We start from the raw sequence: 23,544 nt of genomic DNA on the forward strand, positions 1-23,544 counted from the left end.
AACGTGTGTGTGTTTTGGAACTGCTGGTGTCTGCCTGTTGTTGTTCGGGCTGGTTTACCACAGCTCCATGGGTGTTCTTTGCTGGCACAGCGGGCATGAAGGCATTTCTGGGAGGGCGTTGTTATAGACCACCTGGATCCAGAACTTGACCTCCTAGTGACTCTGCTGCCTTCCAGAGCTAACATTAAGGGCTGTATCTGCACTTGACCAGTTCTTCACTACGTCCCAAGGGAGGACTTTTTCTTGTGCTTAATTCTCCAGTTCCATCTGATATTTCTTGATAGTCACCACGATATCCCCATTGTGCTGATAACCTCCTCGGTGAACTCTTCCCAAATTCCATTACCAGTTTTTCTTTTATTTTCAACATGGGGTGCCTTGAATTTTTCACAGAATGAACATCTGACTTACAAACGTCTCACTGCTGTGCATGGGAACCGTTCAGTCTAAAGTAGGGACAAACCTGATGGTGTTGGAATTATCACGATGACACCCACCTTGGAGGTTTTCACAGTCCACATTGTTAAATCCCACTGGATTAAATATGGCTTTTTTGACCCCAATCACCAGAACAAGACTCTTTAATGTCAAAGTTTTCTGTACAGTAACCTCTCCACTCCAAATGCTTGTCTGTGTCCCATCTTGGAACTGAAATGCTGATCATCTGGCACCCATCATGCAATAAAGAACAAAGTTTCATGCATTTCCAGGACATTTTCATATCTATCTGACGTCTTTATTCAAAGCAATACACAAATGACAAGTATTTCCATATTATTCCATTGAAGTACAGATCAGTTATGATGAGATCATGGACGATTTAAAACTGGAAGTTTTAAATGTTTATTTTTTACAAGTGGGTTCCAAAAAATGCAAAAGAAACGACTGTCACCGCCATGTTGGTCTGCATGAAATGACTCGACTCGCAGTGGTCTGATTTCAGCGACATATGCTCTGCTTGTTCTTCAGTTTTCATTAAGATGTCAGAAACAGAGCTGTAGTGGACTAAAAAACCCAGCTAAGATTCACACCACCTTTGACGGTGATTTATTTATTTATATTTTGGTGGGGACCCAAGGAATGCCCCCGGCCTTGGCCCAACTCCCGCTCACTCCCTTAAAGAGACACAGAATCAACAGCGTTAAAACAAAAATTAACAACTGTAATAAACAAGAATAAAAGAAATTTACTATACAAGCGATTCCACCCCAACTCCCTTCCCGGTGATACGCAATAAACACAAATTCAACAATAACAAACAATTAATAAAAATGATGTCCATAAAAAACAGCAACTGATGTAATGAAATGACAATTCACTGTATGTGAATATAAAGAACAAGCCTACTGGGATTTCCTGATGACGTGATGTGTGATGGGATCAGGAACGCTCCTTTCTTTGAGGGTCGACAACCAATCCTAATACAGTCCTCTTGCACCAGGTAGACACCACACAGTCCGTAAACCGAACAGGAGACGATTCAGGTCAAAAACAAGAATCCACAGGCATTGAACGGGAAGGAAAACAGACAGGTAACTCCAGGCACGAAACAAACAAAAAAATAAACTCGCTTCCACTGTATAACTAGAATCCTTTTAAATTTCACACCGGCCTCATTCTCCCCAGCAGCCCCAGCATCCTCAGGTTTTCACTCTGCTGCTACAGAGCACACTGTAGGAAAGGCAATATATAATAGATAGATAGCGTAGTTGGCAGGATTAGATAGATAGATAGATAGATAGATAGATAGATAGATAGATAGATAGATAGATAGATAGATAGATAGATAGATCCTGCCAACTATGCTATATATCTATCTAATCCTGCCAAATACTCTATCTATCTATCTATCTATCTATCTATCTATCTATCTATCTATCTATCTATCTATCTATCTATCTATCTATCTATCTATCTATCTATCTATCTATCTATCTATCTATCTATCTATTATATAGTGCCTTTCATATCTATCTATCTATCTATCTATCTATCTATCTATCTATCTATCTATCTATCTATCTATCTATTATATAGTGACATATCTATCTATCTATCTATCTATCTATCTATCTATCTATCTATCTATCTATCTATCTATTATATAGTGCCTTTCATATCTATCTATCTATCTATCTATCTATCTATCTATCTATCTATCTATCTATCTATCTATCTATCTATCTATTATATAGTGACATATCTATCTATCTATCTATCTATCTATCTATCTATCTATCTATCTATCTATCTATCTATCTATCTATCTATCTATCTATCTATCTATCTATCTATCTATCGCCTTTCAGTCTACTCTGCTGCTAATTCCAGTGAATCCACAGAGACTCACATAGCTGAGCCTGCCTTCTTAATCAGCATATTGATTCAGTGGGACTCTCTTGAAATAATGTTACTGGCTTGACACATGCCCATAGATAAATAGATAGAATAGTTCACAGGATCTGTTAGATTAGATTAGATTATCTACCTGGAGGTCTGAATTCCCTCCGAAGGCGCTGTATTCATCTCTAACTTCAGCGTAAATATAAAATGGTGAGGACTGCGTAACTAATTGTACCAAACAATCTCTCTTTATTTGTCGAATCACTGTACAACCCTTTAACAGCTTTTCCCACTGCCAGACTACAACGACTCCTAGTCTGCCCTGAACACATCAGTAGAGGACAGGATTCTGCCCAGAACGGCATTCCCATGGATTACTGCATACATTCCTGCATTCCGTTCTAATTTACATTTATAAAGCCCTTGTGAAAAAGTGAACAATTCAAATCTATTGTGATTTCGGGGCCCAACACCACTCCTAATTTTTATGTTGCACTCTTCCCCACCGATCACAGTCACCAAGTGCCATTGTCTTACTGTACCTCCCAGGAGTCGGAAGGCCAAGTTGAACGCCTGGATGAGATTTGTCTGGGAAGCGTTTGGTAATTCTGAGGGCGTCAGGGATGTTTCTTTGTCTGGTTGTGCTTCTGGGCCCTGGCGTACGGTGGTGACCTTGTGTTTTTATTATTATTCTGCTTTGGTTAGTATTACACTCAGAAACAATGATGAGGCTCACGTAACCAGAAGAACAAAGTCTTCTTCTGATTCATTTTTAAATTAGTTCTAAGAATTGCAGAATAGGAAAAGAACAACAAGAGAAATACTCCTACAAGATGGCAAGGACAGAAAAGAGCAATAAAGACGCGGCACACGTGGACTTTCCCAGGGACACTTCTGACAGTGACAGTCCCTTTGGAGTTGCATTATTGCTCAGGTTTTGTTGCTGAAACATATCAGTCAGTTTTCACCTAATTTCATAATTTAACTTGGTCTTTAAGAAATATACGCTTTGGCAAAAACCGAGCAGCTCTGCAGTAATAAAGAACAACAACATTGCCAGTCAAGACGCTCTACAAACACGGCCACCCTCGTACTAATCTTCTTCTTAATTTAGACTCAGACATCTCATGCTTGAAGGAAAAGTTTATTCACCGTAACAGTAAACTGAGATCACACAGCAGCGTACACCACCCACATGCTTTCACACATGGAGAACCCTTTCCAATCGCATAGACGCCCACTGATGACAAACGATTATCGAAAACATCTCAGTGCCAGGCAGACATAAGCGACAAAAGGAAAGGCGCCAATGTGAAGAGGCAGGGGGCTACGACACAGACAGCAAAGTAAAAAAATGAATCATGACCTTGAAAATCCATCCCATGTGCGCAGGACCACGTGAAGTCGGCCAATAGACTGAGGTTTTCATGATTTTCTGATGTTTACTGAGTCAAGTCAGGGCTCTTAGGAGGAATTTACTCTTTTCTGACTCAGACGAGCAAAAATGAAAAGGACCAGGAAATGCACGTAGTCAGGACCCCCAAATCGCAAGGGCCGACGTGAAGTCCCGGTGTTGATGTAACTCTAAACTCAAGCATGTGTTTATGGATTTTATATCCCTGCAGAGATACCCGTGTCTGTTACTGGAACTTAAGCAGATTAGATGTTTCTACACACCTCCAAATTCATTGTGCTGTCAGCGGTTCCATGATCTGTGAAGTGTGCCAGGGCCTGTGCCAGCCACACATGCCCAAGCCATAATACCCCCAGCCACGTCATGTTTAACAGATGAGGTGGTCTGCTTTAGATCTCAGAAAGTCCCTGGCTGTCTCCACACTTTGCTCTCACCATCACTCTGATGAGGTTCATCTTTGTCTCATTGGTCCACAAGACCTTTTCTCAGAATTCTGCAGGCTCTTTGAAGTCCCTTTATCCCAAACTGTAATTTGGCCATCCTGTTTCTGTGGTGTTCATCTTGCAGTTTGGCCTCTTCTGTGTTTGTGTTTATGAAGTCCTCTGCTGATACTCATCTCTGACACACACACATCGGCCTCCTGAAGACCGAGCCTGGTCTGTCAGGCAGGCTTTTGGAGCTTTTACTTGACCACAGTGAGGATTCTTCTGACATCAGCAGCAGTCTTCCTTGGCCCACCAGCCCCATTGTGATTATTGAGCCCACCAGTGTGTTCTTTCTTCTTCATGATATTCCAGACAATTGATTTTGGCCATCCTAAGGTTTTACTGATGTATCTGAAGGTTTGATTTTGTGTTTTAGCCTCATAATGACTTCTTTGACTTTCATTGGCACAGCTCTTGTCCTCATGTTCAACATTGGGCAGCTACAGACTCCAAAGGGTAGAAACAAGCTGAGGTCCCTTATGAAGCCCGAGGAATCACAAACACCTGCAACGCCAATCGTCCCAAACATTAATGGTGCCCTTAATTTAGGGGGTGGGGTGGGGAGCTGTGCAGTTGTGTGACTGAAATGTCCCCTCAAATGAAAGTCTGTAGCGTGCACTTTAATCACAATGTCTGACGTGTTTGATTTGTAATTTTAAACTGTGGAGCAGATAGGGACATCTATCTATTTAATCCTACCTACTACACTAAATAAAATCTATCTATCTATCTATCTATCTATCTATCTATTATATAGATATCTATAGATAGCGTAATTGGCAGGATTAGATAGAAAGACATAGATAGATAAATTATATGAAAGGCACTATATAATAGATAGATAGATAGATAGATAGATAGATAGATAGATAGATAGATAGATAGATAGATAGATAGATAGATAGATAGATAGATAGATAGATAGATAGCATAGGTGGCAGGATTAGATAGAAAGACAGATAGATAAATTTTATGAAAGGCACTATACAGTATAATAGATAGATAGATAGATAGATAGATAGATAGATAGATAGATAGATAGATAGATAGATAGATAGATAGATAGATAGATAGATAGATAGATAGATAGATAGATAGATAGATAGATCCAGTAGAGCCCTCTATCTCACCCTGAGTGAGAAGATGGATAGCACCAACTGCTACGTCACCAAGCTGCATTATACAGTATGTAGTAAAGAAATTAAATGTAGTTATTCCCTGTCAGCTCTTCAATTATTTTGTTAAAACACCTGTCAGGCTTCATCTTTCATACAACATGTTTGTTACACAGGGGTTGGAATCATCATTTGCAATGCTGCAGATGCCAGTGGGTGTCCACTTTACACAGATCTAAGATTGCTCCTCACGCCAAGGAGCTCGTTTGACTTTTATGTCACGGCGATTCTCAAAATGAACTTGGCTGATGAAATATTAATGAATTTATGACCCAAAGTCTTCCTCCCCACCTGCCAGGTCCCCGTAGCCCTCAATTCGAGGAGAGCGGCTTGAGGTTATTGACTGCAGCGTGTAGAGTTGATCGATATCCTCGAGTCGGTCACTGTTTTATTTATAGCCAAAGCATCATATCTAGTCAAGGGCTAATATATCTAAGTGTGATCTTTACAAAAGTCCATTGCTGTGCACTTCTCCGGCTGCTTTTGTGTTCATTAGATGTAATTAAAAAGTAGGCATATTTTCAGCTGCCCGTGCAGACCTCTGAGCACGAATGCCTTTGAAAAGCCTTTATGGGGTCCATTTGATTGTGCTTTTTTTCGCTGCCTGCTTTAGGTCAAAGCATTGATTCTGCTGATGGTGAAATATAGGTCAGCACATTGTAAACCTGAAAGTCTGTTCTAATGTACCATCCTATAGAGACAGAATGTTTGGCAATGCGGCTTTCGCTTTTATTCACATTTTAGCTCATTGTTATGGTGTCACTGTTGGCCTTTAAAAAGCTCTTAGAAAAATAGAGAATAGCCATTTAACATTAATCTTCCTTTCTCAGTATGTTAAATAACAATTGTTTCTAATACAATCTGCCAGCTGCATACTCCACGTTGTCTGACTTGTATGCTTTATTAATGGCCGCTGTGACTTTGAGACTGTTAAATTTTTAATGCCATGTCAATTTATAATACTTGATTCTCACTTTTCGTAGAGGTGCATATTAACATTTCAGAGCGTTTTTGCAGTTTGGATGACATGGGCTGAACACAAAGCACATTCTCATCTGGGTTTAGCACCTCATGCAAGTGCAAAACCCAACTGCATTAACCAGTCGAGCTAAAGAAGGACCTGCCTGGCTCAGACTTCACTCTCTTCTTCACTACATTATCCCTGGAGAATCTCTTCTTCTGTAGTGAAGCTCTTGTTGTGCCACCTCTCCCTGGCAAACCCAGGTCATGGCATTAATGTTACCAGGGTTGTCTTTTCTTGGGCGGCACCAACCACCAATCCACACCCTCACAGAATATGGAGAGCAGCCATCTTAGCTCAGTGAGTCCAAAAGAACTCCATTTACACAAGCGACTGATCCAGAGACCCATAACACCAAGGAAACTGGACAATACTCCTTCCTCTGAGCTCTACAGACTCAACCTTAGTTAGAGTATGGAAAGTAGCCATCGTAACATGATGGGCCAACATGGAATTCTATTAACTCAAGTCACGTATCGGGCCTCAGAGACTTCAGTCACTTTTTCACTATGGTTAAGCCCTTCTACATTCCACCCATACAGAATCTCATCTTCTATAGAGGGTTCTTCTCATGTCATCTCTCCTTCGTAATTTAAGATGGGCTCCATTTCTTACGATGGGCTTTTGGAACACAGCCTCCATTCCACAACCCACAAAGTGTATGGAAAGCGGCCATCTTATCCTGAATAGCCAATGCAGGACTCAATTAGCTCAAGTGACGAATTGGGCTTCAGAGACTGTATAGAAAAGAGCCATCTTAACCTGAAGAGTCAATGGGGAAATTCGTTAACTAACGTGACTAATTGGGCTTCAGAGACTTCACTCCCTTCTTCACTACATTTAAGCCCTGCTACATTTACCCATGCAGCATCTCATCTTCTATAGTGAAGTTCATTCCATAAGAACATAAGAAAGATCCCATGCCACCTCTCCTTAGGAAATCCAGGTCATGGCATTAATGTTACCAGGGTTGTCTTTTCTTGGGCGGCACCAACCACCAATCCACACCCTCACAGAATATGGAGAGCAGCCATCTTAGCTCAGTGAGTCCAAAAGAACTCCATTTACACAAGCGACTGATCCAGAGACCCATAACACCAAGGAAACTGGACAATACTCCTTCCTCTGAGCTCTACAGACTCAACCTTAGTTAGAGTATGGAAAGTAGCCATCGTAACCTAAAGGGCCAACATGGAATTCCATTAACTCAAGTCACGTATCGGGCCTCAGGGAATTCAGTCACTTTTTCACTATGGTTAAGCCCTTCTACATTCCACCCATACAGAATCTCATCCTCTATAGAGGGTTCTTCTCATGTCATCTCTCCTTCGTAATTTAAGATGGGCTCCACTTCTTACGATGGGCTTTTGGAACACAGCCTCCATTCCACAACCCACAAAGTGTATGGAAAGCGGCCATCTTATCCTGAATAGCCAATGCAGGACTCAATTAGCTCAAGTGACTAATTGGGCTTCAGAGACTGTATAGAAAAGAGCCATCTTAACCTGAACAGTCAATGGGGAACTTCGTTAACTAAAGTGACTAATTGGGCTTCAGAGACTTCACTCCCTTCTTCACTACATTTAAGACCTGCTACATTCTACCCATTCAGCATCTCTTCTTCTATAGTGAAGTTCATTCCATAAGAACATACGAAAGATCCCATGCCAGTCCTTCATACCAGGATGGTTTAGAGGAAGAAGTTCACCTCACATAATCTTTGGGATGGAGAGGATGCATGAGAATATGAAAAGCTGCATAAAGTCAGGGTTGGGGGTCAAAGCCGGGAGACACAACTGCATCCTAATTATACAGTCAAGGATAATTCAAAAATGGGGCAGAAATGCCTGTCATGGAAGGTCACATAAACAAGATCTCAAAGTAGAAAAACGTAAGACACCATTGTGCTACCCTAATTACACAGCATTTAAATGATTCACACTTCATAATTTGCAAACAGTTTTACTTTTGGATGCTTAATGACCGCCATTACCTGCTAATTTGCTGCCAGCAGAGCAGCATCCCGTGGTTTGTTATTTATGTATTTTCGTTCAAGTGGTCAGCGTGTGATCCTCTCTGCTCTCCTGCTTGTGTACTGAAATGTGCAGATGTCAGCGAGAGGCCGACACATTTTTAATGGCGGAGTCATCTGGCCTAATGAACTTTGGAAGATGGATTTGCGCTTTAGAGATTTTATAGGTACCTGGGAAAAAAACCGAAGTCAAAACCAAAGCGAGGACGATCGGAAATGCTAGTGGCCAAAACACGAGACAAAAGTCGTAGTCAGAAAATGGTCAAAAGTGGAGAAATTATAAAAGAATATTTCATCAAATCAACAAGAAGAGGGTTTTGGTAATCCTTGTTCTTGACTTTGAGGTGCACTTTTATCCTGTCGCATTGTGATTGACGGTTCACGACTTCTTGGTACACGTCCATTGCAAAACAGCACAAAATGGAGGTGGAAACGGCACAAGTAGATACTGTATATACAAAGCAAACTAGACCGATGCTTGGAGTATGAAAACCCCAAATATACAAGAAAATCAAAACAGGGAAGACAAGAATTGCCATAATAAAAGAGCAAATACTGAGGAAACCTTAAAAATTACAAATAAAATAACAGAAATAACATCAAAAATGTGAAAAATATTTATACGATGGCGATAAAAATAACAGTTAAACATCTAAAGATACTTTAATACTTAACAAGCAGGCCCAAAACTGGGAAAAACAACCATAAATATCCCCAAAATATAACAAGAACCCTACAAGAGGAAGGATAACCTTAAACCTTCAGCTTGTATGAAAGGGCAGATGAAGAATCTATTATAAATCAAGTGTTTTATTTTGCAAAGAAAAGTCAAATAAGAAAAGGTCAAAAGAGTAAAACAAGGTACTTGAAAGGCAATCCCTAAACAAACGAGCCCCAAAATATAAACCAAAATGTGAAGCCTTTAAATACAGCAGAATCAAGAAAGACAGAAAATCCAACACAGAAGACACGATACTCCCAGAAGCTCCTGGAATCGAATGATTCCCTACTCCTGAGCCTTCTCAGCCAATGTAAATAGTCTGAGGGAGGGCTTTGAAGAGGTGACAGCAGGGTGGGTCCACCTCCCCAAGCCCACCCACAAAGAACAAAGAACAGAACTGCATTTAAGGGGACAATGCACCATTACAGAATCTCATGTCCTCTTCTTAACTGTTTTTCCTGGAGAGAGTTGTGGAACTTCACAAAAACACTTTTACTGACATATATAGACGTGCAAAATAACACCTGAAAATGAACAAAAATAACAATAAAATATAGGATACACATAACTTTGAACAGACATATGACACAAAATAATAAGACACCACTGTGTTGCTGTGCCCCCCGAATTATTTAGCATCAAAATGTCAAAATCCTCGTGATTTGCCAGCATTGTTTTTACTTTTTCGAGCTCAATGACCGCCATTACCCACTAATATGCTGTCAGCAGTGCAGCGCCCTGCGGTTTATTATTTATGTCTGTTCCTTAAAGTGGTCAGGCTGCCCTCATTTCTGTGTACTGAAGTGTGCAGATGTCAGCGAGAGGCCAAAGTTTTTTCAACAGTGGAGACGTCTGGCCTAATGAAGCTATTCCTGTAAATGTTAAGTCGTATGATGCACCTTCACAAACAGTGGCATGGATTTCCAGCCATCAGTCACAATTCAGACTCTAAATATTTGACAAAACGTGTCAAATGTTATGTATAGTAGCATCCTCTTCACGTCTCTCCAACCCAAGGGTGTCAGTGATAACTCAAATATAGCGGAGAAGGTTCAAAAGAACAAGATCTCAAAAAGTACAAAATAACAGATGTGATGCACCTCTAGGTCGTCCTTAACAGGGCTTGAATCCACATTGTGACGGAGCAGCACACCAAATGGTGAAATGGTGGGAGGCCATTAAAAGTTTGCACTCGTTTGACATCACTTCCTTATAGTGGAATGACTAATTTCAAATCATTTAGTGATTTTTTTTTTAAATCCCCTCCCCAAACTCCTACAGTTGGCATCCACAACCTTCTTTCTGAGGGCCTCAGAGAGCTCATTAGATCTTAGCATGATGGCACCACACGCATCAATAGCAAAGGGAACACCAGAAGCACCACACTTTAACCCCAAACCTAAACCTAACCCTCGATATCTGCAATTTGAATATATCTGGGTCCAGCTGCCTCCTAGCTACGGAGGTTCTAATCGTTGGCACCTCATCTGGAACTTCTCATTCTAATTTGATGGATTTGAAGTGGTGTTGTCAGGGGTATGTTCTGCTCCTACTCTGTTCAGTACTTGCATGGACTCAGTGTTGGGTAGGATTGTGGGGTCCAGTGGCTGTGGGGCATCTGTTGGTAAGGAAACATTTACTGATCTTGACTTTGCTGAAGATGCTGTGATCTTCGTGGAGTCAAAGGAGGCTCTGATCAGGGCTCTCGAGAGTCTGAATGTCTGGGCTTGCGAGTGTCCTGATAAACACCAAGATCCAGGTCTTTAATGACCTCTTGGGCACAGCCATCAGCAGTGTGTCTGTCTGTGGAGAGAGTGTCGACCTCTGCAGTGACATTGATGTCTCTGATGACTCTTCCTATGAAGTCAGTAGATGGATTGGGAGAGCATGGAGGGTCAAGAGGTCGCTGGAAAGGAGTGTGTGGCGCTCCTGATATCTCTGCAAAGAGATGGCGGTCCAAGTCTTTAGGGTCCTGCTGCTTCTTGTCCTGCTATATGGTTTTGAGACATGGACATACTCCAGTGACCTGAGGTGTAGACTGGACTCCTTCAGTACTGTTATTTTTTGGAGAATCCTTGGGTACCACTGGTTTGAGTTTGTGTTGCCCACAGAGTCCCGAATGAGACACATGACCTGCATTGTGAGGGACCGTCAGTTACGGCTCTACTGCCATGTGGCACGATTCCCCAAGGGTGATCTGGCTCGCAGGATCCTCATTGTTGAGGACACGAGTGGATGAACCAGGCCAAGGGAACACCCACGTAACATCTGGATGTGGAAGATAGATGGGTGGGACTGGACCGTGTCTCTGCCTGGGAGGTTGCCAACTGAGATCCTGAGGTGTTTCGTCATGTGGTGGGTGCGGCAATGCGCTGTACCAGTGCTTGCTCCCAAAACCTGACCTGACCTGACCTGAGGTGGTGATAAATGGAGGAGTAGACTTACTGTTCCCAGGTGGCAGTTTTGTTAATTTAGACGATGAACGTGAATACACCATGTCCTTTGTTCTGGTAGATCACCTTTATCTGTAGGCACTTCTCACATGATGATCTACTGCTTCTCTGTTCAGTTATGCCGAAAAAGTCAACAGTGTCTATGGGTGAGGGGGTACTTACTTTTTCACACAACTGTAATTGAAATGTAATTTATTATTGTTTACATATTGCTACTACTAATATGTTTTTGTTTGAGCGGAGGTTATAAATGGAATACTGTAATTAAATATCAGTTCATTAAATTAAGAATCTGATGGCTGCCCTAGTCATCGTTGCTCCTTTTATCTGAACAGAAAATGAAAGTAAAGCTTCTCTTGGGCAGTTGCAACATCTCCATTTCAATTGGATTTGTGAATATCAGATGCTTGCCTTGACGTTTTTTTGTTCATCCAGGGCTTTAGCTTCAAACATCGTCTGATCAGCAGAGCTCAGTCTGTCTCTGATGGAGCACATCAAGCACTCTGTGACAACGGCTTCAGGTTTCCGAGGCAGGCGGCCGTGTTTGTGCTGTGATATCATTCAGATGCAGGTTTAAAAATAGCCATTGTGTAATGTGGACCTTGTGCTTTGGGAATGTTTACAGTCATGAAGTGCAATGAATAATTACAGTCCATCCTGGGTAATGACTCCAAACTGGAATCTGAAGAGGAAGCGAAGGGATTCTGATTTATGATCCTTTCTTGAAATATTGGATTTCGGTTTACTGTCTCTAAATCTCATCTCTAATGTCCTCACCTCACCTCACCTCACCTTGCTACTCGTTGGTAGACCAATGTCATCCTATCGGAGATAACAGATGATAAAATCAGTGCACCAGTGGGATTGAATTGGATTAGCAGGATAAAAACTGGATAGGTAACTATGGGGGGACCATTTCTAGTGTATTTTTGAAGTCCCCCCCCCCCATTCCTCTTTGTTCCTCTTATCTCTGAGGGTTCCTGGATGGTGAATTAGGTTACGTAATTACACAAGAGATAAATATGAGAACAAGGAGAGCATTAAGGTACCTTGTGTTATGGACATGTTGAAGTGCCCAGAGATTATCGTGACCACCGAAAAGTACCGTGAGATGATAACCAGAAAACTTCGGAAGTTTGTGCTCTAGGAGCTCAGTTACCCAAACTATTCTCTAACATTTCAATAATTATTTACCGCTCTGATGTTGATCGTTCTGATCATGAAACAGGTCATTACGATAGCAATTCACGAGAAGAATTCATAATGAATTGCAGAATTCCGGTATTTGCGGGTTCCTCTCGAGTGTCTCTTTCTTTTAGTAATAATAATAATAATGATTCATTTTATTTATAAGGCACTTTACATTTGTAGTAAACCTCAAAGTGCTACATAAAAAAATGTAAACAAAAGACACAACAAGATAATCATTTGCACGATTTGGCTCCAAAACGAATCAGCGCGTCGTTATCTCATAGCAATCTTACGTTTCGAGTTTGGTATTTTTCCGTCCAGCCGTTTTAGCTCTAGGCCGCCCTCGAGAAACCGTGGCACACCGACAGACACGCACCCATCATCGAGATATCATTATTTTCGGTATCAGAGGACCCTGAAATGTCAAGATCTGTTGGAAACCGGAAATCCAAATTTTTGACGAATCTAAAGCTTTTGCTCTTCCTTCATAGACGATTGGTTATGGTGGAGGAGAGCGCAAATCAAAAACGACGTGCTTAATAAGAGCAAAGGTTAAAACCAAGAGATGAAAACTAATAACGCTGGTCAACAAGCATTTTGCTACTGGGATTCTTTCATCTGTACTTTTACAAATTTCACTTGCTGACTCCAAATCTGAAAACCGTTTTCATCGAGCACGTCCCATTTTTTAGTTATGATGTTCCAGGTCTTGGACAACTAGGGTGACTGGACAGTAAAGGCGATGCGTTTCAGCATTTAAGAAATAAGTTTGGTCTCGAGAAAAGTGAAGCCAGAATTGAGGAAGGTGTTTTTGTTGACCCTGAAGTCCGTGAACTGATGCTTGACGAGGAGTTCACAAGGAAACTGAAGCCCACTGAATCAGCACCCTCATTCGTGCAGGTTGTCCAGCACAGAGAAGAGAATTATACTGAGCTTGTGGAGAACCTGCTGAAAGTATATTAGCTTACGGGAGCCCGAATGTCACTGAGGACGCATGTTTTACATTCTCATCTCAACGTTTTTCCACCAAATCTAAGCGATGTCAGAGATGAGCATCGGGAAAGATTTCATCGATATACAAAGGTGATGGAAAACTGATTGCAGGGAAAATTCACGCCAAGCATGATAGGTGACTACTGTTGGTTCATGCAAAGAGAGACGGAGGTGGAGTACAAGCACAAAAGCGAGTGCCTCCAACGTTTTTGGGCACGCTGACCTCACTTTTATATTGAGGTAAATATGCTTTAACATGTCTCTGGCATCGTCTTCTGGTTTAGTTTCAGAATGAACACATCAAAACAATTTTGGTGGGACAGAGTCCAAACTCCAGATATCGTGTTGATATACACTTTGTGCACAATTATTAGGCAAGTTGTATTTTTGAGGATTAATTTTAATATGGAACAAACACAGTGCTATCAGTCAATCCAAAATGTTAATAAACCTGAAACCTGAATGTTTCACAACGGAAATGTGAGTGTGAACATCATCAGGGGAATACATATGTGCGCACAATTATTAGGCAACTATTAGTGTGCAGATTTATTATGCAACTAAAGGAAAAATGAAAATTTTCCCATCTCACTTGTTTATTTTCATCTGTTATAGTGAGAATAATAAACAAACACCTCATAATTTACAAATAAACATCTCTGACATTTCAAAAAATCAATCAATCAATCAATCAATGACCAATATAGCCACCCTTCTTTCCAATAACAGTCATAAGCCTTTCCATTCATGGAGTCTGTCAGTTTCTTGATCTGTTGACGATCAGCTTTTTGTGGAGCAGTGACTACAGCCTCCCAGACACTCTTCAGAGAGGTGTATTGTTTTTCTCCCCCGTAAATCTAGCGTTTAAGAAGTGCCCACAAGTTCTTGATAGGGTTTGGGTCAGATGAGGAAGGGGCCATGTCATTATTCCTTCATCTTTAAGGCCTTTACTGGCTGGCCACGCAGTGGAGAACTTCGATGCAAGTGATGGAGCATTGGCCTGCATAAAAATCATGGTCTTTTTCCTGTATCACTGTTTGAAGAAAGTGTCTTGAAAAACTGGCAGTAGGTTTGGGAGTTGATTTTGAGTTCATCTTCAATGCAAAAAGGTCCAACTAGCTCATCTTTAAAAATACCAGTTCATACCAGTACCCCACCTCCACGTTGGAGTGGAGCTCTGTGCCCATTACTGATCCACAGGTCCATCCATCTGGTCCATCAAGAGTCACTCTCATTTCATCGGTCCATAAAACCTTTGAAAAAAATCTGTCTTCAGATATTTCTTGGCCCAGTTTTGACGTTTCAACTTATGTTTCTTGTTCAGTGGTGGTTGGGTTTCAGCCCTCCTTACCTTGGCCATGTCTTTGAGCACTGAACACCTTGTACTTCTGGGCACTCCAGGTAGGTTGCAGCTCTGGAATATGAAAGTACTGGAGGATAATGGGTTCCTGGTAGCTTCACGTTTGATTCTTCTCAAATCTTTGGCAGCTAATTTGCATCTTTTGTTCTCAACACGTTTCTTGCGACCCTGTTGACTATTTGCAACAAAATGTTTGATGGTTCTGTGATCACACACCAATATCTTAGCAATTCCAAAAGTGCTGCATCCCTCTGAAGGTCTTTTTACAATTTTTGACTTTTCAGAGTCAGTTAAATCTCTTTTTTGGCCCATTTTGCCTGAGGAAAACTAGCTGCCTAATAATTCTGCACACCTTGATATAGGGTGTTGATCTCCTTAGGCCACACCCTCCCTCATTACACAAATACACATCACCTGACGTGCTTAAATCCAATAAGCATTCAAGTTAATACAGCTTGGAGTTGGAATATACGCATTAAAAATGATGATATGGTCAAAATACTCACTTGCCTAATAATTGTGCACACAGTGTATTATATTGATGTTCAAAAGTGTCAAAACGGCAATGATGTGTATTTCAAAATCCTGACGTGCTAGCTTAATTCCAATTTCATATATGGAATCAGTGTAAAAAACTTAATAAAGAGCTGCTCTGAAGTTCCCAGAAGCAAACAAAAAATATTTCTTTGTAGGTCAGTGTAATTTAGTAGGAAACACTTGGACCTCTGGCCTTTGAGGAAAGGTGGCTCATGCGCTTCTCCTGAAAGCGGCCACTCCACTTCACCTGCAATTTCTCCATCCTGGGTATGACGTTAATTTGCATCCAGCCCAAACGCACAGCGAATTCCGAGGGAAATATTTGGTGAATGTGGTCACTGGCGGACACAGCATATTGCTTTGGTGAAGTTTGCCGATCTACAGTCTTCATCAGTCTTGGAAAAAAACAAATGTTCTCCTACGCCGGCCGCAGGGGGAATTTCCAGGGAAGTATCTGGAAAACAAGATAACTGGCTGTGAAAAAAAACTCTTTGGTGAATTTCTCCGGTCAACACTATCCGTCATCTAGGAGTATGGCTCAGCCGCTCTGTATTCAAGCTGACCTCTCGCTTTGGTGTGTCTCATCGTTTCTTGTACGTCGTTAGAGACCCGCTCTGTTGGTTTGACACCAACCTGAGGTTGTAGATTGTGTTGTTTTCTGTGACGCACCTCCGGTTGGCCTGTGCAATGTGCCTCACTGTCAGCAGGTTCTGCCGATGTTCTTTTCCAGTCAGCCACGGTGCTGTTTGCTTTTCCACGTCGTCCAAGTGTGTTGCTGTGCCACCATTTGCCATGATAAGGACAATTGCCTGTCTGTGTTAGCCATTGCACTTCAACACAAACCAGACATACAAGAAATCATCCCCAGTGGTTACACCGCTAGCAGAAACACTTGCTGAAAACTGGCGCACACTTGTGTAGATATCACATCGAAACAAAAAACAAAGTCACTGGTTAAATGTCCGAGGATTGTTTCCTTGACTGGTCGGTCCCTTGAGTTCATATTAGCTTTTTATCTTCCCTTCCATCTGAATTGCCGCTAATGAAGATAAATTGATATTTTTTTTCCCATTACTACATTTGCTGCTCCGTGTCCCTGCATTGAAATAAGCAGGTTTGGAATAATAAATATATAATGGAATAAATCCATCTGCCTCTACGAGTAGCTGTACTTTTTCAGTTTGACAGATTTTGAACTTTATGTCGTGAATTGAATCCGTTATGAAGTAGAAACGACTTTTGTGTTTTAGTAATTTTGATTGAGCAAATATCTTTATACCTGTACAGTCAACTGGAGCAATGGTAGTCCTCGGGGATGTGAATCGAGTAAAGCTACAGGACTAATTAGGCCTGTGTCCGCGTCCAGTGGTGGGTTTCTGTAAATAAACCTGTGCCAGTAGTGAGTTATTAAAACAAGTGGCCTCTTTCTTCTTCTTCCTCTTCATATTTTTTCACTTCTATGTGCCTGATCAGCCCTCTCTGTACAGCCCGGTCCTGCACCTTCTCCCCAGTCGGACACTTTTCCTTCAAGTCTTCTTTTAATTTTTCTATCCACCTCTGCTTTCTCTTCCCCTGGACTTCCTCTCCCATCATACTTTGACCCACATATTCATTGTCTCACTCCCGGTATATGTGCATACCACTTCAACCTGCTTTCGTATGCTTTCGCAGATATCTCTGCCACTTGTGTCCTACCAGAGGGATGCTGCCACCTTCTATATATGGAAAAACGCTGCCCTGTATGGCTCTCTCCCACTGTCCATCCATTATGCCATCTCAACCGGGAAAGGGAACAGCAACCGTCTTGACCACTGACATTCTCTGGCCATTATGAGGGCCCGTCTGGTTGGGTACCTGATCACCCATACCACATGGGGTGCCATCCCATCCTTGCCTTCCTTAGAAGGCTGGCGTCCTTCAACATCTGCAATAAGATGCTGCAGATGATCTACCAGATGGTTGTGGCGATTGCCCTCTTCTACGCGGTGGTGTGCTGGGGAGGCAGCATAAAGAAGAGGGACGCCTCACGTCTGGACAAACTGGTGAGGAAGGCAGGCTCTATTGTAGGCATGGAGCTGGACAGTTTGACATCCGTGGCAGAGCGACAGGCACTGAGCAGACTCCTGTCAATCATGGAGAATCCACTGAACAGGATCATCTCCAGACAGAGGAGCAGCTTCAGTGACAGACTGCTGTCACCGTCCTGCTCCACTGACAAACTGAGGAGACCCCACACTATGTGACTCTTCAATTCCACCCAAGGGGTAAACGTTAACATTGTACAAAGTTATTGTCTGTTACACCTGCATTGTTATCACTCTTTAATTTAATATTGTTCTTTATCAGTATGCTGCTGCTGGAGTATGGGAATTGCCCCTTGGGATTAATAAAGTATCTATCTATCTATCTATTATATAGTGCCTCTCATATAATCTTTCTATCTATCTATCTATCTATCTATCTATCTATCTATCTATCTATCTATCTATCTATCTATCTATCTATCTATCTATCTATCTATCTATCTATTATATAGTGCCTCTCATATAATCTATCTATCTATCTATCTATCTATCTATTAGGGGCAGCAGTAGCTCAGTTGGTAGAGTGGGTGGTCCAGCAATCGGAGGGTCGCAGGTTCGATCCTGGCTCTCGGCATGAGAATGCAGCTGTTGTGTCCTTGAGCAAGACACTTAACCTACCTTGCCTGTTGGTGGTGGTCGGAAGGATTGGTGGCGCCAGTGTTCAGCAGCCTCACTTCTGTCAGTGTGCCCCAGGGCAGCTGTGGCTACATAGTAGCTTATCATCACCAGCGTATGAATGTATGGGTGAATGACTTTTGTGTTGTAAAGCCTAGGGGTTCTTGAACTCTAGTTAGGCGCTATATCAAATACAGGCCATTTACCATTTTATTATATAGTGCCTCTCATATAATCTATCTATCTATCTATCTATCTATCTATCTATCTATCTATTATATAGTGCCTCTCATATAATCTATCTATCTATCTATCTATCTATCTATCTATCTATCTATCTATCTATCTATCTATCTATCTATCTATCTATCTATCTATCTATTATATAGTGCCTCTCATATAATCTATCTATCTATCTATCTATCTATCTATCTATCTATCTATTATATGGTGCCTCTCATATAATCTATCTGTCTATCTATCTATCTATCTGTCTAATTTGGGGTTTCTGGGGGGTAGCCAACCTTAATTTATTTTATAATCATTTATTTCTTTTTCTTTTGTACAGAAAACAAGTTCCATGTTGCATGTGCTGAAATAGACCCACCTGTTCAGAGAGCCAAGATCTTCTGGGTGAGTTCCTTGTTCTGGCAGAGTGATGCATTTAGCCATTTGACTGAATTTCAGCTACAGTGACATTTTAAGGTGTGGGAAACATCATGTGAAAATTTAGGACATATTTTCTGCTGGATATAGCATTTGAAACTGACTTTACTGTAATTTGTGAATTTATGAATTGTCTTCCTGGGCGAGAGTGTTGCCAAGGCTGCATTGACTTGAAAAGCTACTTGGCCCACAGCCCATGCCCCATGAGCAAGATTGCAAATGTTATATTGTTATTATTATTATTATTATTAGCTGTGCTACTCTTCTAAGACGGGTTAAAATCGAAGTAATCAACGTATTTCATTTTATACACCAGTTGTTTGTCACTATGGCTTGTGAATTTCTTCATTTACCACTCCTTGCGCTGTTGTGTTGCACAGGCGTCCTTATTTAGTTGCTCATCCCTTTGGTCGGACAGTTCATCATAAATGGTCAGCCACATCACTTCCTGATTTCTTTGGCCCAGGACTTCCTTATCTTTGGGTGTTTTTCGTTGTCTCGTCATACACTTACACACCCGATCGCTGTCCCTCGCGGTATCCTTCTCCTCTTCGGGTAGAGTCGCCCATTTTGACAGCTTTCAGTTGGTGTCACTCGTCGAACTGGCAACTCTTCTGGTCAAATTGTGTTGTTGAGAAAACGTGGCGGTGGTCGCTACCACATTGGCCTGGTTTAGGGACTCGACCGTAGTCGTGTCATGGGTTTGGTTCATCGTTATTTTAAATCATCCATTAGCTACCATGTGAAGTTATCAGTCATTTGCATTACAGCTATAAACCTCATTCACGTGGCCTGAGCAGGTGCCAGTAAGTCGCGACCACACGACTGCTGCTGTTATTGCTGCGTAACATCGGACAACAGAAAAGGCTCATAAGAACAATTTCCTTATTTTTGGACCCTTATTTGGTAGTTTTATTATCATTTCATTTTTTTTTTTTTGTGCTCTTCTTCTACATGTTTGGCTTCTTTTTAGATCTTCATTATTCCTTGCAACCGATCAGACACACTTGTACTGTTATTCAGGTGGATAGTTATCTTTAGTTATTTTTTACATGTACTGTATGTAGATATAGTAAATAAAGCACAGAAACACAGATAAAGAGCCGGGGCACCTTCAGGCAAACCCCGCATATTGTGAAGTCGCAATAATAAGTGTAAGTTAACGTGTCGTGAGTATGACGTCTTTCCAGATGCAACTCTCCGATCAGACAGGAGAAAGATGGCGATGATGATGAAGGCAGTGAGGTGGAAGTGTTTTTAAGAAGAACATGGCGGTTCGTGCAAAATACGAGACAAAGTGAAAAACATATAAGCGAAGCAATTGAAACCAAGACGAGACGAAATGAGACGAGAGGCAAGAATCAACGTCAAAACCGGGCAAAACACAAAGATCAGGTAGCAAAGAGAGGGACGAAACATTTTTAATGAGCTCACCTGTGTGTTAGGGAGGCTCAAGTATTATTCACGAGTTTTCACATTCGTGCAGCTCTGCTGCCCCTAAGCCTCACAGACATGGAGGGGTGACATGTGTATGTATTTGAGACAGCACAAAACAGGACAGAGTAGCCTCCTTCATCCAAAGATAGCACGGTAAATCTCTTAATTTGGAAAAAAAAATGCAGCATTAATAATGCAAAATAAATTAAGGCCCAACTTGGCAGCACTTGAAAACCAACCCTGGGTGAGACTCCAGTCTTCTTAATGATCTTCATTTATTCCCACGTTTAGTTGCAAGATCCAAATCATATGCGGATATGCGGTATGACTTTTTTTTTTTCGGCATGCGTGCATACTTTATAAGATGCTGGAGCCTGAATAATAAATTCAAGAATTCACATGACACAAGGTCAGATTAAAGTCACTCGAACTGCACTCTTAAGAATGGGAAGGGAAGCTGGTGAGCTTTGAGTTGTGGCACTGAGACCTGCCATAGTGCTTCATCAGAGTGAGAGGTCACACTGACATTGGGCCCAGACGTCCTTCGTCTCAAGGGAAAAGAATTGTTCAAGTTTCCATGAGCAATAAACTCATTTTCTATCAAAACAAAAGATAATTATGTCTACCCTGCTTATCCTTCAAGAAGGAAAAAACACAAGAAGAAGAGATAGATAGATAGATAGATAGATAGATAGATAGATAGATAGATAGATAGATAGATAGATAGATAGATAGATAGATAGATAGATAGATGGAAGGCACTATATAATAAAGAGATAGATAGATAGATAGATAGATAGATAGATAGATAGATAGATAGATTATAAAGGAACTATATAATAATTATTTGTGCACACTCCCATAAACCTCCAGAATAATTGTGAGGGTAAAGAGCTGGTCCAGTGTTCTGTGACTGGGGCGCAATCCACATTGGCCCTTCTATATCTGAGGCTGGACCAGCCTTTCTGGCAACTGGACCTACCGTATCTGTTATATAGTGTCTTTCATTTCTATCTGTCAATCTAGATATCTTCATTTATTTTGCTGATGCTTTGCTTGTTTATGCTCATCATCCAGTGTCAGAAGTGGGATTTGAACCCACAACCTCAGAGCTTGAAGTTCAAAGCCCTATTTTACAGAGCTCTATTCCTGCTATCTATCTATCTATCTATCTATCTATCTATCTATCTATCTATCTATCTATCTATCTAATCCTGCCAACTACACTATCTATCTATCTATCTATCTATCTATCTATCTATCTATCTATCTATCTATCTATCTATCTATCTATCTATCTATCTATCTATCTATCTATCTAATCCTGCCAACTACGCTATCTATCTATCTATCTATCTATCTATCTATCTATCTATCTATCTATCTATCTATCTATCTATCTATCTATCTATCTTACAGTGCCTTTCATATTTACAGTATATAACTGTTTAACTATCTAATTATGAAGCGCTCTTTTAAATTGTATCCCTTGTTGTGGTTTGATATTTGTGTAAATAAGTAAAAGTTGACCTGATCTTCCTCCATCCTCCTCTCCCTTCTCCCCTAATTGTATCCAGTCAGGATTTTTTTTAACAAAGTGTGACCTGCCACTTCTCAGATATATTCATTGATATGATATTCAAATGAGTATGAAAATTGCTGAAGCGACTCGGACGGCTCAGAGTGTGATAATCAGAGGACTCCCCAGGACGTGTCGACACGAGCTGTGCTGCCTCTCTCAGCGGGCGGGTTGTGTGTCCTCCCAGTGGTCTTCTGTCCCAGTTTTCTGTCATATCTCTTGACGCACATATTACAGGGCATTCGTTGAGTAAGTACTCTTTTAAGTTAGTCAATTATTAGAAGTAAGTGTTTAATGATTTTGTTGAATTATGCAGGTTCAGTAAGTGAATGAGTGAATAGATGGATTATTTGGCAGGCAGTGGGGTGTAGTGGTTAAGGAGTTGGACTTTGAACTGGAGGCTGTGGGTTCAAATCTGACTCGTGACACTGTGTGACCCTGAGTGAGTCACTTCACCTTCCTGTGTCCCAACAGAAGAAATGGAGCCAGTTGTATCTCAGGTGTTGTAAGTAAGTTGGCTTGGATTAAGGCGTCTGACTGTAACTATAAGTAATAGGTTCCCTGGCTGGCTCCTTTTGTTTAGCACGTCTATTCTTCGGTGACTTTGAAGGTCCAATTTCGTTAATTGAACTGTCGTTAACTTTCTGTGAGTAGATCTGTAAAGCTTTAAAACAAACACAGTTTACCAAATGAACTGACATCAGACTTTAGAAGTATGCCAGCCTGGGTCCGGAGGCGCAATTGTGTTTCCATATGCAAAGTGAGAGTCACGCGGGGTCATTTGCATCCTCTTTAGTGGCAGGTTCACATTTGATGGCTCAGGTAAAAGTTAAACATTTTTAAAAACCACAAAGTAAACTCAACTCAAGCTGGCAGTCTGATTTCTGAGTGGCTCTGCCTGTGGAATCTCAGCAGGAGTATACAGTATAGTGTAAGAGAAAGACAAGACCCCGATAAATGCATACCATCCGGGTAACCCGTATTACGCCAATGACATAAGAATTTCCCTCTGGATGAATAAAGTTCTTATCTTATCTTATCTTATAATTGAATGGTTGTAAACAAAAGGAAACTGGCAGCAATTGCCTTCACAGGCGCGAGTTCTTAAACAGCACGGACTCTTTCAGCTTTGGGTCCTTCTGACAGGAAGTGGGGGGTCCAGGTGGGCTGGGATGTCGGAGATTGTATAGGCGTCAGTCTTCTGGTCTGCAGATGGAGAAAGAGAAAAGGCCATGGGACACAGCGCCAACCCCTGGAGCGGCGGGTAATTTCCATCACGAGAGCCCTTAAGCTCTCCCCTATGCGCACACGCGTGACAATACAAGGAAATATAATAATGGAAAATGAGACGACGGCATCCGCAACTCCTTAACTGCCAATTTGAAATGCAGGTTTATACAAAGAATTTGTTTCTGATCCTAAATGTTGGAGAAGTGCT

General features: G+C 41.3%; 1 protein-coding gene across 4 annotated transcripts in view; it reads left to right on the top strand.

The window, feature by feature from the left end:
* Nucleotides 1–23,544, top strand: part of LOC120516316 (1-phosphatidylinositol 4,5-bisphosphate phosphodiesterase beta-4) — a 266,954-nt gene that overhangs the window by 67,165 nt on the left and 176,245 nt on the right. For all 4 annotated transcript variants that reach the window (XM_039737903.1, XM_039737905.1, XM_039737904.1 and 1 more), the window contains exon 3: nucleotides 18,993–19,057. The gene's annotated coding sequence lies outside the window, so the exon portion shown is untranslated. The remainder of the gene's footprint in view (nucleotides 1–18,992; nucleotides 19,058–23,544) is intronic.

The sequence above is a fragment of the Polypterus senegalus genome, chromosome 16 (assembly GCF_016835505.1).
Source record: "Polypterus senegalus isolate Bchr_013 chromosome 16, ASM1683550v1, whole genome shotgun sequence".
Lineage (NCBI taxonomy): Eukaryota > Metazoa > Chordata > Cladistia > Polypteriformes > Polypteridae > Polypterus > Polypterus senegalus.